We start from the raw sequence: 16,041 nt of genomic DNA on the forward strand, positions 1-16,041 counted from the left end.
ACTGAGCCACCCAGGTGCCCCTAGCATGCAATTTTTTTAAAGATTTCATTTATTTATTTATTTATTTGACACAGAGAGAGTGTACAAGCAGGGGTGAGGGGCAGGCAGAGGCAGAGGGAGAAGCTGGCTTCCAGCCAAGCAGGGAGCCCGATGCGGGGCTCGATCCCAGGACCCTGGGATCTGCCAAAGGCAGATGCTTAACAATCACTTCAATCTTTTCACTTGCTTTTAAATCCTTTCTGCTGAAAATCATTAGGAAAAGTTAAGTGATAGCATACATAAAACCACCATTTTCAGTTGAAAGAGCCCTACTTTTAAGGACATTTTTCTCTCCAAGCTTCCAAAAATCGGTAATCCAAAGAATAGAGAAATTGGTCTTGAGTAAAAAAAAAGATTGGATTTAAATTGTGAAGTTCAAAATTTACTAAGCCCTATGGATACCAGTTTTGATAATACTGAGAGTAAACAGAAAAGCGGTTATATAAAGATTATTTTGGTAATATTCCTGCCAAAGAATTCACTATTTCCATTTCCACAGGCTGAAGAAAAAGATTACTTTTACTTTTATTTAGCAAAAAACATGTAATAAAACACCTCAAACTTGTATAAATGAACAAGTAACAAAATAACCATAAAACCATAATTACAAGAGTTTTTCTAATATTATAGTTCTAAGGGAAACATACTTCAAGGAAAAAAATAATAGATATTAAAGAACCTCAAAAGAAACAAAGAATAATTTAAAAAAAAGAAAAAAGAGAGAGAGAGTTGCCCAGTATCCTGAGTTTGAATGATTTTCTGGTAATATCTTAAGAGTTCGATACATATTTTCAACCCTATACACCAGTGTAATGCAGATGACCCTTTTTGTAAAAAGAAAAAAAAGAAAGAAAGAATAAAAGAAAAAGAAAGAGGGGGTATTTTATTTCCCTTAAGAGCGATTTTATCTCCCTCAAATTACCTAGGTAAATGAAAAGCAAAGCAAACAAAACAAAACTCTGAAGGCCTGGCCTGGTCCATCCCCTATCTCTAACATTGCATCTATAGACAGCAGAGAGAAAAGAAGTTTGTTAGCTACCTAATTTATTTAACAGCCAACCAAATATTTCAATTACAAAATTAAAAAGTCCTCCAAATTTATTTGAAGCAGTATTATTCAGATTAGCTATTTAGAACGGTCAAATAACAAAATGACTAAACCTCATCATCACATTTCATTTGCAAAATGTGGTCGAGGAGAGGAAACTAATTGAAAAAAATTTTTGAGAAACTCAATTTGACACATAACAAATTTAAAACTCCACTTTTGCATGTGCCCAAGCGTGGAGATGTAAGCATTCTCTTCTGCAGGAGAAACCAGAGGCAACTCTACAGCCACGAAGGGAATCCTCAATCAGTCCACTCTCTAGGGCGATGCCAACAATATAATGTTGTTTCACATAACCAATTTGGGGGGGGAGGGAAGTGGGATTTTTGGCCTCGTTCTTCTGGATAAATGCCTCAAGTCTCCACTATGGCTTGCCTTTGTGGTGCCCCAATATTGGGAGGGTGGGGAGGCAGCCTGATAATAAAACTGTATGAAATTATTCTGCTGAAACATATTATTTTTGAAGATGGCAGAATTTGTTGGCAGTGGGATTTATTCTTCTGTAGAGTGAGAAAATGTTTACTTTCCTTTATTTTTATGTTTCAACTCTATTTGAAGAAATAGAAAAATAGTGTATTGATCAGTTGTTAATGAATATTCATCATAGGCTGAACATACCAAGCAGAATGATTAAAATCCTACTCTCTTATTTGGCTGAGATTCTTTTGTTTAGACCAACTGCTTTGATTAAATCTACTGGTTTTCTTACTGAAAGCAGTGTTGTTTTTCTGAGCGAAATTTCCTGGATTCTTTTGGGGGAGATTTACACATTTACATACTGGTCTTTTCTATTCCTCACAATGTAGTGTCTTACATGTATTACCAAGGCATCCATTTATTTCCAAACCGTAGCCACTCCTTGACATGCAATCCCAAGCCTGATTGCCTCATAACATTATTTGAATGATTTGTATTGCTCCCAAGCAATATAAAATTAATCCCATAAACAAGTTTTCACAAACAACAAAGGGAAAGACTTCATCCCCATTGCCTCGGCCTCAAAGCTGACACCTGGGAAAACGCGACGCAGCTGTCCAGGCAAGCTCAAGAGCACTTCCCTATACCCTATTGCTTGGGAACACCTTTCTTCTCACCCCTGGTTTCCAAGGGGAGGATTTTTCCTAAGCTATATGCACTTTTAACTCTCTGCACCAGATGAGGAGATGGGAAGGGGGTTCTGTTAGACCTGGAAAAATTAACAGTCTTGCTCAGTGTGGTTCTCCCCATGTTCTTCCTTTTGGGAGCTTCAAATTTACCCAAGCAGAATTTTCCACTTCTCCTCCTGAGGATCTGTCCCATGGGAGGGCTGGAGATCTGCCCTGGGCCAGAGTGCTGTCACAGGTAACTGTCTGCCTAATCTCATTCGCTGATTCATTTGCCTCATGGACCCAGAGCCACATCCTGCAGCCTCTACCAATAATAAAGTGATCTTGTAGCCATTCTTAGATACACAGCTCCAGTTGTTCAGGGGGAGAGAGGGATTCGACTTCGCAAGGGCCCCTTCAAAGAACTCCCCCAATATCACCTACAGCTTGTAACCACGTCTCTGCCTGGGACCAACAACGCTTGTCCATCTCTCAAGGGAGGGACTCTCTGTCTTCTGCTTCGTACAACAAACACCATCTCATGGTGGTTTATGAACGCAGGCTCTGATGTCAGCCTGTTGTCCTCACTTGTTCCCAGGCAAATTTAGACATGTTTCAGTTTCCTTAAATCTGTCACCTTCTCTAAAAATCAGTAATATAATCTCTTATTCAGGGTTATTATGAAGGTTAAATAAATGAATCTATGTAAAGCACTTAGCATCAGGCCCAATACGTAAAAGCATTAAATAAATATTTATTATTATCACTCTTATGGTCTGAACTGTACCTTTGCCAAATTCACATGTGGAAGCCTTAACCCCCAATATGGCTATGTTCGGAGGTAGATCCTTTAAAGAGATAATTGAAGTTATATGAGATCACCAGGGTGGGCCTCTAATCTATTAAGACTGGTTTCCTCATAAGAGTATTAAGACACGAGTGAGGCACCCACAGAAAGAAAAGGCGATGTGAGGACACAGTGGAAAAGTAACCAAATGTAAGCCAAGAAGGGGGACCTTAGGACAAACCAAACCCGCTACCACTTTCGTCCTGGACTTCGAGACTCCAGAACTGGGAGAAATAGATATCTGTCATTTAAGCCATCCAGGCTGTGGTATTTTTTACGGTGGCCTGAGCAGACTAAGACAATCACTATTGCCATTGATAGGATTACACCTCAGATTCACTATCAAAACAACTAGGCAAAATACAGGTAGATGAATTTTTTCATTTAAATCAAATTATCCATTATAACATTTTTTTTTTTTAACAAGGTCAGGTATCTAAAGTTTTGTGAAGATGATCAGTCTTACCAAAGGAATACGACATAGTAATTTCAGGGTCAATATAATTCTACTCTACTTACTTCTACCATTTCTCCCACTTCAAGAGCCATGCGAGCCTGACTGATAAAAATCCTACAGTGCAGAGATGGTTAGTTGCCAATGTCCTACTCTCTCTTCCATTCATAGTAATAGGACCATGATTTTTAGTTAGACATATGGCCACATGCAATCAAGGTTATATTTCTCAGAATGTTTTATAGCAGAATGTGGCCATATAACTAAGTAACTAAGTTCTGGGTTATGAGGGATAGATAAAAATAGTTCATTGTATTTCTAGAATATCCTCAAAAGGGAAAGACAGGCCTTCTTTGTCCCATCCTAAATTCTACTACCTGGGATATATGGATATGATTACTAGATTTAGTCATCATTTTGGATTTTGAAGACAAACCATCCTAGAAACAGCAAAACAGTGGCCAGGGAAGAATTGGGGCATCTGAGGATTGTGAAGACTCCAAAATAAGTCTACCTCTGCATTTCTTTGATGTGAAAGAAGGAGCCCTCTACTCTTCCAAAGCACTGTTATAGTTTACTGCTGATAGCAGACACTTCCAGAACCCCTCCCCATTTTCCCATCTCATCTCTGAGTTTACCTACAGTTTTGGTATTTTCCCACCCAAAAGCCTGTGTCTCTCAGCTTTTCTGACTGAGGCCTTTCTCTGGCCCCATGGAAACTTGCTCAGCAGACCACAGACACAACTCAGTACACAGGGGTGGTTGGCACTCCTTGAGGTTATCCTCCACTAATGAGAAATAGTCCCTGTCCTTCCAGAAGACAATTCTGAGACTGTTCGTTCCTCTTGGTTTCTCAGACATCTCCAGTGGACTTGAGCCCCAGGTGCGCTTCCTAGAATCACCAAAATCCTGGTCTCCGGATCTACTCTAAGAGGAACCTAGCTAACATACTATGAAGTCACACCACAGATAACGTAGCTTAACTCAAATCAGCTGATTACAGCTTGGCCAAGAACAGCTCAGATACTGCTCTACAAACACCAGACCCAACTTGGCTGAATGCAAGAAATCCCAGGAAAGGAACAATTAGAGAAGGGTACAAAGAAATGTGCAAATGGATACAAATGTTTAGTTATCAGAGGCTCAACTTAAGAACCAAAGGGAACAGACATGTATCAGAAACTAACATCATCCTTGATTAAGTCTGATCTTTGTCTCTTGCCAGTTCTTGACAATATATAACAAAGGCAGATTAGAGCAAAGTCTGAATGAGCCTCTCTCTCTTCTGTAGAAACCATCACACCTCCTCAAATGGGTCCAATTTATTCTCACCCAGAAAACATGGGCAAGAAGAACATCTTTATTTATATACCAGGCAGAAATGGGACTCTGACTCCCGGTATGGACTAAAAGGATATTCTACACAATAGCAATAATCAGATAGAAACTGAAGACAATTATCCAGATTCTTCAAATAAATGAAACTTTAGTTCAACAACTTTACGGCCAAACATTGTAATACAGGGGCGCCTGGGTGGCTCAGTCGTTAAGCGTCTGCCTTCAGCTCAGGTCATGATCCCAGGGTCCTGGCACTGAGCCCCACATCGGGCTCCCTGCTCTGCGGGAAGCCTGCTTCTCCCTCTCCCACTCCCTCTGCTTGTGTTCCCTCTGTTGCTGTGTCTCTCTCTGTCAAATAAATAAATAAAATCTTAAAAAAAAAGAAAAAGAAACATTGTAATACATTCTGATAATCAAACTCTCTTTCTCAATAATAATCAATCTTCCTTAGCATTAAGACGCACTTTTTTTTAGATCCTGGCTGATACTTTTGACGTAGGCAAAAGGTTTCCAAAGAAAAATGCTGTTATGAATCCAGTGATTCATTAGAACATCATTCTAAAAATTAGTTCTTTCAAAATTGGGTCTTTCAAGGAAATGTATGTTTTCAAAATAATTGTCCTTGGATCACTAAATCTGGGTATGCAACATCCTCCCTGCCACAGGGCTGAAAGATTTTCATGTTGTGGAAGGAACTGGTGACAGTGGTAAAGTTAATAGGGCCCTACTTAAGAAATAACTGGACATTTCTCTTGTTTTATGAGGCAATAATTTTACTCCCTAGTGAATAAAGACGAGAGAAGGTTGGATCACTGCCAAAGATATACCCTACACTGTATCCAGTAGGGCTGTTTCATTTCTCTCACCTGCCTCCTGGGGATCATATGGTTGCTTACCAGGGAAGCTTTTCTGATAACTTTTTCTGAAAAATCACATTAAACAAATACCAGCCTAACAAAGCAAAGATGTAGTGCTTAGCCTTGCACAGATGACTTACAGAGCTGACTTTCCCGCTTCCAAAATTCACGGCCCTCACTATTACCAAACTGTATCATTGCCTCTTATGTAAACTCTCCAAGAAACATTTAAGTGTTTTATACCATTGTTTGTAAACACCAATACAGAAAAGCTTAGGGGTGTCTTGGGATTCTTGGCCTAAAAACAGAAAAGCCTCCATTGAAAAGAAGGGGATTACTGTGCATTTGTTCTCTATTGCTCAAATAAACAAGCATGAAAAAGAAAGTATTTCACAAAGCAATGAATCAAGTGTATTAGCAAATGTATTTCCCACCCAAATGCAAATTCTAAGAGAATCCTTCTTGAAAATCAGCTATTGGATTTCTTTCTGCTTATCTGGCTCAAAACAGTTAATCTGCCCAAATATTTATTTATTTATTTATTTATTTATTCATTCATTCATTCATTCATTCATTCATTCATTCATGATACCAGAACGGGCCTTACAAAAGTATACAATAAAGTAAGTATACAATAAAGTGGCATGATCTAATAAAGCCAGTGGCCAAGTCAGTCCCCTAGAACAGTTATTTGTGTTCTCCATTAACAAATTGCCCCTAGGAAACCTCCCTCAGTCACTTCCAAGTTTTCTGATTTAATCTGTTGATGGTCACCTAAGAAAGATTGGCACCAAGTTTCTGAAATAGCAGAAAAGTCCATCACTAAAGAAAGTTTACCAAAAAAAAAAAAAAAAAGAAAAAAGAAAGAAAAAAAGAAAAAGTTTACCTTATATGTAGGTAGCCCTTTACACTCATAATAGAGAAATCAACTCATCTGAACCAGGTTCTATTTGGGATTAAAATAACTGCTAAAAATTTTCAATATGCATTAATTATGCCCACAAGGATATTCTACAGGCAATTGTGAGTTTCTAATTATAGTGCTGTGCTTTGAATTTACTGATTGACATAAATTTAAAATCATATCACAGTTTTAACTCATTTGCCCTATTAAATGGGTTTGTGGGTTGATATTATTATCCTCCTACATGTCTAAATACTTAGCGCAGCTGAAAGGTTAAGTAACTTCCTCAGCAACACATGATGAACTCTTTTGTTTCATTCAAGCCCATTCTCCTTCTGTACCTGGAGAATGAACTCCATTCTCTTCTATGTAGTAATTGTGTCTCCCATGCCCCTCCTCCACCTGGACTCACAGAGCACCCTGGTCCAGGTCTATACTGCTATACTGAAGAAGGATCTGGACATTCTTGAGAACTCATAGAGGATGCTTCTAGAGAATCCATAACGCCTGCCACTTTGTAGCAGGGAAGTCCCCTAACATTATGCTTTGAGGCAGCCCGTCCTTTTTCTGCTCTCCCCCTGACCCACTATTTCCATTATTACTGGAAAGTCATAGAAACACAAAACTAGGCCATACCAGGAAAACAATGGCCTCCTCCTTGGGATGACTTTACCTCTCCTCTGCGGCCCTTACTTTCCCAACCAACACAAACTCCCTCCTTCTTCTTTCTCTTTCTCTTCTTTCTCTTACCCTATCATGTTCCCAAAGCTTCTTGCTATCTATGTTTAGTAAATGGATTCAGTGACTTCAGGAAATTGAGAGAGAGGAAGGTCTCCTGACAGAGCCCTCTTCCCTTTTACGCATAGGAAAGAAGGAGGGTAAAAGGAGGCGTGATGCTTAATTCCGGGTGTCAACTTCTGGGCTAGGGGCTCAACAGCTCAGGCAAACACTAGTCTAGATGTTACTGTGAAGATATTTTGTAGATGTGATTAACATCTATAATCAGTTGACTGTAGGTGAAAGTGATTACCCTGAAGAATATGGATAAGCCTCATCTGATCAGCTGAATGCCCTACACACAAAAACTAGGGTCTCCTGGTGAAGAAGAAACTCTGTCTCAAGACTCTAACATAGAAATCCTGCCTGACTTTCCAACTGAGGCTCACCTTACGGATTTTGAACTCAAGACTACAACATCAACTCCTACCTGGGTTTCTTCTGCTGACCTGCCCTTCAGATTTCAAACTTACCAGCCCCACGATCACACGAGCCAATTCCCAGTTCCTTAAAATAAGTCTCTCTACATCTGTGTGTGTGTGTGTGTATCCTATTGGTTCTCTTTTTCTAGAGAATTCTAATTGATACAGAAGACAACAAACATCTTTGGAGCATCTGTTATGTGTCAAGAACCATGATACCAACTTATATACATTACCTCACTTCTGGAGGTAAAACCTTCTATAAGCAACCATTAAAAGACTCTGATACGTATATTTTTTTCAGCTGTCCCTCACAATGAATTATTCCAAATATCCCTAAATCATCACCCAGCCTTCGTCACTAATGCTGTGTGATATGGTTACCCATCATAGGTGCCACCTCTCCCTAGGGAAAGAGTCCAAACACAGCAGCACGGAAATGCATGAACACAAGCCCACAAGAATTTGAGGCCTACTATACAAATGAAAAAGAAAACTCCCTGATAGTCCTCTATAAAACACAATATTCAAGAACAAAACATAAAAAGCAAACACTGGGTACTGCTAAATATTTAAAAAGATAAAAAACTGCTACACGGATTCCATTTTAAAATATGTTATTTTACACTTTCTAAAGGGGAAAAAAGAGGAGGAATATAAAATACTATATAAAAAGGGCAGGTACTTTGCAATTTATGTATTCTCTGAGGTCAATTGCCATAATTTCCCAAAAAAGAAAGAATCTCAGTGCCTAGTTAGAGGGAAAACGAAAGAGGTGGAGTGGTTTGCATGCTATTATGCATGAGCCCGAAGCATAAACCACATCTTACTTTATTCCAGGGAGAAAAGGGCCTGGTTAATGGATGCAGATGAAAGACTTTAAAACCAACAGCATAACTGGGATATGTTTCGGCGAATTTTTCCCAATGAAATAGAGATTTTACCTATTTGATCCCAGGCAGTGCCTCCTTCCCAATTTCTTTCTTTTTTTTAAAAAAGATTTTATTTATTTATTCATGAGAGACAGAGAGAGAGAGAGAGAGAGGCAAAGGGAGAAGCAGGCTTCCCGCGGAGCAGGGAGTCCGATGTGGGACTTGATCCCAGGACCCCGAGATCATGACCTGAGCCGAAGGCAGACGCTCAACCATCTGAGCCACCCAGGCACCCTCCTTCCCAATTTCTAAGTATGAGCCAGCACCCAGCAGCAAACACAATAAAACCAACAACCATAGTGAAACGAGGACAACGTCAGTAATGATAATATACCACCCACTGTTCATGGGCGCATTGTTTTGTGGACTCGATCTCATTGTTTCTAAAAAATTTCTACAAATTAATAAAATATAAACTCCAAAATAAGTAGAGGTGCATAAAGAAAGGCATAAAGTGCATAAAGAAAATGCAATTGCCAATAAAATTAGAAAAAAAAAGTTTGACCTTGCTAATAAATAATGTGAATTAAGACAAGACTCAATGTCCATTGTATTGTTTGTTAACGAAAATATCCAGTGTGGGTAAGAGTGCCGGGACACAGGCACCTTCATCCACTGCTGAGTGTTGGAAACTGGTAAGGCCTCTCTGGAGAACAATTTGGCAAGTGGGATTAAAGACTTCAGGACATGCATACCTTTGATCAAGAAATCTCTTTTCTTGAAACTCATCCTCAAGAATGATAAGCATTTGTACAAAGACTTGTGTATCAGGGTCTTTTTCGCAGTATTTATAGAGTGAATATACGAATATAAATTAAATGCACCAAATAGGTATTTAGCTTAATGCGGCACATCCATGATGGAATACTCTATTTAGCCAAAACAATGTGCTTTAGCAAAATACTTAGCAATGCTGAAAAACACTAAAACATTTTCAAGTGATAAAACAAATGTTTAAGGATATGTTATTCTTACGATCGTGGCTTGGTAAAGCACACTTCGCTTTCCCTGGGCCTCTGTTTCATTACCATTGAATTCAGGAAGTTGGGATCCCTCTTCATTCTAAAAAAAAATTTTTTTTTTTTTGACAGCGAGAGAGACAGTGAAAGAGGGAACACAAGCAGGGGGAGTGGGAGAGGGAGAATCAGGAGCAGGAAGCCCGATGCGGAGCTCGATCCCAGGACTCTGGGATCATGACCTGAGCCAAAGGCAGACACTTAACGACTGAGCCACCCAGGTGCCCCCCTTTTCATTCTGAGATTCAAAATGTCCTGCTTTCTACCAGGAAAGGTTTTTGGTTTTGTTTTGTTTTGTTTTGTTTTTCTGCACTTAAGAGATAGCCAGTAGTTTTTGGCATTTACACTCTGGACCAGATCTAGGATTATTCCATCAACAGAAGCCACTAATTCTAATGGTGCAAATTTCAACACCAGGTGAGACGCAGTTTGAACAGGTTGGAATAGGCAGCACCCACCTTTAACCTACACCATTTAAGTTTCTCTTTTTAAAAAATGTTACTATTTCACAAATGGTGCTCACCTTCCCTTTTAAGTCTCGTTATTGGTGAATTACACCACCATGCAAATAACTTGAAAGAGTTTGTATCAGTCAGTGTTCCCCAGAAAAACTGAACCAGTAGGAGATAGATGGACATAGGTAGATAAATGATAAATAGACAGATGGATAAATAGAAATTGGCTTACGTGTTTTTTAAATTTTTTATTGTTATGTTAATCACCATATATTACATCATTAGCTTTTGATGTAGTGTTCCATGATTCATTGTTTGTGCATAACACCCAGTGCTCCACGCAGAATGTGCCCTCTTTAATACCCATCACCAGGCTAACCCATCCCCCTACCCTCCTCCCCTCCAGAACCCTCAGTTTGTTTTTCAGAGTCCATCGTCTCTCATGGTTGGTCTCCCCCTCTGACTTACTTCCCTTCGTTCTTCCCTCCTGCTATCTTCTTCTTTTTCTTTTTTCTTAACATATGTTGCATTATTTGTTTCAGAAGTACAGATCTGTGATTCAACAGTCTTGCACAATTCACAGCACTCACCATAGCACATACCGTCCCCAATGTCTATCACCAAGCCACCCCATCCCTCCCACCCCCCACCACTCCAGCAACACTCAGTTTGTTTCCTGACATTAAGAATTCCTCATATCAGTGAGGTCATATGATACATGTCTTTCTCTGATTGACTTATTTCACTCAGCATAACACCCTCCAGTTCCATCCACGTCGTTGCAAATGGCAAGATCTCATTCCTTTTGATGGCTGCATAATATTCCATTGTGTATATATACCACCTCTTCTTTAGCCATTCATCTTTCCATGGACATCTGGGCTCTTTCCAGTTTGGCTATTGTGGACATCGCTGCTATAAACATCGGGGTGCACGTACCCCTTCGGATCACTACATTTGTATCTTTGTGGTAAATACCCAGTAGTGCAATTGGTGGATCGTATGGCAGCTCTATTTTCAACTGTTTGAGGAACCTCCCTACTGTTTTCCAGAGGGGTTGCACCAGCTTGCATTCCCACCAGCAGTGTAGGAGGGTTCCCCATTCTCTGCATCCCCGCCAACAACTGTCATTTCCTGACTTGTTAATTTTAGCCATTCTGACTGGTGTGAGGTGGTATCTCATTGAGGTTTTGATTTGGATTTCCCTGATGCCGAGCGATGTTGAGCACTTTTTCATGTGTCTGTTGGCCATTTGGATGTCTTCTTTGGAAAAATGTCTGTTCATGTCTTCTGCACATTTCTTGATTGGATTTTTTGTTCTTTCGGTGTTGAGTTTGATAAGTTCTTTATAGATTTTGGATACTAGCCCTTTCTCTGATATGTCATTTGCAAATATTTTCTCCCATTCTGTCGGTTCTCTTTTGGTTTTGTGGACTGTTTCTTTTGCTGTGCAAAAGCTTTTTATCTTGATGAAATCCCAATAGTTCATTTTTGCCCTTGCTTCCCTTGCCCTTGGCGATGTTTCTAGGAAGAAGTTGCTGCGGCTGAGGTCGAAGAGGTTGCTACCTGTATTCTCCTTTAGGATTTCGATGGACTCCTGTCTCACGTTTAGGTCTTTCAACCATTTGGAGTCTATTTTTGTGTGTGGTGTAAGGAAATGGTCCAGTTTCATTCTTCTGCATGTGGCTGTCCAATTTTCCCAACACCATTTGTTGAACAGACTGTCTTTTTGCCATTGGACATTCTTTCCCGCTTTGTCAAAGATGAGTTGACCATAGAGTTGAGGGTCCATTTCTGGGCTCTTGATTCTGTTCCATTGATCTGTGTGTCTGTTTTTGTGCCAGTACCATACTGTCTTGATGATGACAGCTTTGTAATAGCGCTGGAAGTCCGGAATTGTGATGCCGCCAGCTTTGCTTTACTTTTTCAATATTCCTCTGGCTATTCGGAGTCTCTTATGGTTCCATACAAATTTTAGGATTATTTGTTCCATTTCTTTGAAAAAAGTGGATGGTATTTTGATGGGGATTGCATTGAATGTGTAGATTGCCCTAGGTAGCACTGACATCTTCACTATGTTGGTTCTCCCAATCCATGAGCATGGAACGTTTTTCCATTTCTTTGTGTCTCCTTCAATTTCTTTCATGAGTATTTTATAGTTTTCTGAGTACAGATCCTTTGCCTCTTTGGTTAAATTTATTCCTAGATATCTTATGGTTTGGGGTGCAATTATAAATGGGATCGACTCCTTGATTTGTCTCTCTTCTGTCTTGTTGTTGGTGTATAGGAATGCCACTGATTTCTGTGCATTGATTTTATATCCTGCTACTTTATTGAATTCCTGTATGAGTTCTAGCAGTTTTGGGGTGGAGTCTTTTGGGTTTTCCACATACAGTATCATATCATCTGCAAAGGTGAGAGTTTGACTTCCTCTTTGCCGATTTGGATGCCTTTGATTTCTTTTTGTTGTCTGATTGCTGTGGCTAGGACTTCCAATACTATGTTGAATAGCAGAGGTGAGAGTGGACATCCCTGCCGCGTTCCTGACCTTAGGGGAAAAGCTCTCAGCTTTTCCCCATTCAGAATGATATTCGCTGTAGGTTTTTCATAGATGGCTCTTATGATATTGAGGTATGTACCCTCTATCCCTATACTCTGAAGAGTTTTGATCAAGAAAGGATGCTGTACTTTGTCAGATGCTTTTTCTGCATCTATTGAGAGGATCATATGATTCTTGTTCTTTCTTTTGTTAATGTATTGTATCACGTTGATTGATCTGCGGATGTTGAACCATCCTTGCAGCCCAGGGATAAATCCCACTTGGTCGTGATGAATAATCCTTTTATGTACTGTTGGATCCTATTGGCTAGTATTTTGGTGAGAATTTTTGCATCCATGTTCATCAAGGATATTGGTCTGTAATTCTCCTTTTTGATGAGGTCTTTGTCTGGTTTTGGGATCAAGGTAATGATGGCCTCATAAAATGAGTTTGGAAGTTTTCCTTCCATTTCTAGTTTTTGGAACAGTTTCAGGAGAATAGGTATTAATTCTTCTTGAAATGTTTGATAGAATTTACCTGGGAAGCCATCTGGCCCTGGGCTTTTGTTTGTTGGGAGATTTTTGATGACTGCTTCAATTTCCTTAGTGGCTATAGGTCTGTTCAGGTTTTCTATTTCTTCCTGGTTCAATTTTGGTAGTTGATACATCTCTAGGAATGCACCCATTTCTTCCAGGTTATCTAATTTGCTGGCATAGAGTTGCTCATAATATGTTCTTATAATTGTTTGTATTTCTTTGGTGTTGGTCATGATCTCTCCTCTTTCATTCATGATTTTGTTGATTTGGGTCATTTCTCTTTTCTTTTTGATCAGTCTGGCCAGGGGTTTATCAATCTTGTTAATTCTATCAAAGAACCAGCTCCTAGTTTCGTGGATCTGTTCTCCTGTTCTTTTGGTTTCTATTTCATTGATTTCTGCTCTGGTCTTTATTATTTCTCTTCTCCTGCTGGGTTTAGGCTTTATTTGCTGTTCTCTCTCCAGCTCCTTTAGGTGTAGGGTTAGGTTGTGTATTTGAGACCTTTCTTGTTTCTTGAGAAAGGCTTGTATTGCTATATACTTTCCTCTCAGGACTGCCTTTGCTGTATCCCAAAGATGTTGAACAGTTGTGTTTTCATTTTCATTGGTTTCCATGAATTTTTTTAATTCTTCTTTAATTTCCTGGTTGACCCATTCATTCTTTAGTAGGATGCTCTTTAGCCTCCATGTATTTGAGTTCTTTCCGACTTTCCTCTTGTGGTTGAGTTCTAGTTTCAAAGCACTGTGGTCTGAAAATATGCAGGGAATAATCCCAGTCTTTTGGTACTGGTTGAGACCTGATTTGTGACCTAGGATGTGATCAATTCTGGAGAATGTTCCATGGGCACTACAGAAGAATGTGTATTCCGTTGCTTTGGGATGGAATGTTCTGAATATGTCTGTGAAGTCCATTTGGTCCAGTGTGTCATTTAAAGTCTTTATTTCCTTGTTGATCTTTTGCTTAGATGATCTGTCCATTTCAGTGAGGGGAGGGTGTTAAAATCCCCCACTATTAATGTATTGTTGTCAATGTGTTTCTTTGCTTTCGTTATTAATTGCCTTATATAATTGGCTGCTCCCATGTTAGGGGCATAGATATTTACAATTGTTAGATCTTCTTGGTGGATAGACCCTTTAAGTAGGATATAGTGTCCTTCCTCATCTCTTATTACAGTCTTTGGTTTAAAATCTAATTTGTCTTATATAAGGATTGCCACCCCAGCTTTCTTTTGGTGTCCATTAGCATGGTAAATGGTTTTCCACCCCCTCACTTTCAATCTGGGGGTGTCTTTGCGTCTAAAATGAGTCTCTTGCAGACAGCATATTGATGGGTCTTGTTTTTTAATCCAATCTGATAGCCCGTGTCTTTTGATTGGGGCATTTAGCCCATTTCCATTCAGGGTAACTATTGAAAGGTATGAATTTAGTGTCATTGTATGGCCTGTAAGGTGACTGTGACTGTATATTGTCTGTGTTCCCTTCTGATCTATGCTGCTTTTAGGCTCTCTCTTTGCTTAGAGGACCCCTTTCAATATTTCTTGGAGGGCTGGTCTCGTGTTTGCAAATTCCTTTAGTTTTTGTTTGTCCTGGAAGCTTTTCCTCTCTCCTTCTATTTTCAATGACAGCCTAGCTGGATATAGTATTCTTGGCTGCATATTTTTCTCGTTTAGTGCTCTGAAGATATCCTGCCAGTCCTTTCTGGCCTGCCAGGTCTCTGTGGATAGGTCTGTTGCCAATCTAATATTCCTACCATTGTAGGTTACATATCTTTTCTCCCGAGCTGCTCTCAGGATTTTCTCTTTGTCTCTGAGACTCGTAAGTTTTACTCTTAGATGTCGGGGTGTTGACCCATTTTTATTGATTTTGAGAGGGGTTCTCTGTGCCTCCTGGATTTTGATGCCTGTTTCCTTCCTCACATTAGGGAAGTTCTCTGCTATAATTTGCTCCAATATACCTTCTGCCCCTCTCTCTCTTTCTTCTTCTTCTGGGATCCCAATTATTCTAATGTTGTTTCGTCTTATCGTATCACTTATCTCTCAAATTCTGCCCTCGTGATCCTGTAGTTGTTTATCTCTCCTTTCCTCAGCCTCTTTATTTTCCATCATTTGGTCTTCTATGTCGCTGATTCTCTCTTCTGCCTCATTTATCCTAGCAGGTAGTGCCCCCATTTTTTATTGCACCTCATCAATAGCCTTTTTGATTTTGACTTGGTTAGATTTTAGTTCTTTTATTTCTCCAGAAAGGGTTTCTCTAATAACTTCCACGCTTTTTTCAAGCCCAGCTAGTATCTTTAAAGTCACGATTCTGAACTCTAGGTCCGACATCGTACTAATGTCCGTATTGAGTAGGTCCCTGGCTGTCGGTACTACCTCTTGTTCTTTTTGCTGAGGTGATTTTTTTCGTCTTGTCATTTTGTCCAGAGGAGAATAGATGAACGAGAGAACCAAATGCTAACAGGTTAACAACATCCCCAGCAAATATACAGTATACAAATCAGAAAAGACCTGAAACCAGGGGAAAAGAAAGGGAAAGAAAGAAAAAAGAAAGAGGAAAAAAAAGATAAAAACAAAAACAGAACAATACAAAAAAAGCAGAGTATGATCAAATATGATCAGGCTAGTGCATAGATCAGTGCCACACACTAGATTCTGGGCGTATTTTGGTCTGTTAGAAAAAAGTGCCTCCTAAAATTTTAAAGGAAGAAAGACATATATGTACAAAATAAGGGTTGAT

The sequence above is a fragment of the Callorhinus ursinus genome, unplaced genomic scaffold, assembly GCF_003265705.2.
Source record: "Callorhinus ursinus isolate GAN/ISIS: 27379988/994484 unplaced genomic scaffold, GSC_fseal_2.0 scaffold7, whole genome shotgun sequence".
Classification (NCBI taxonomy): Eukaryota; Metazoa; Chordata; class Mammalia; order Carnivora; family Otariidae; genus Callorhinus; species Callorhinus ursinus.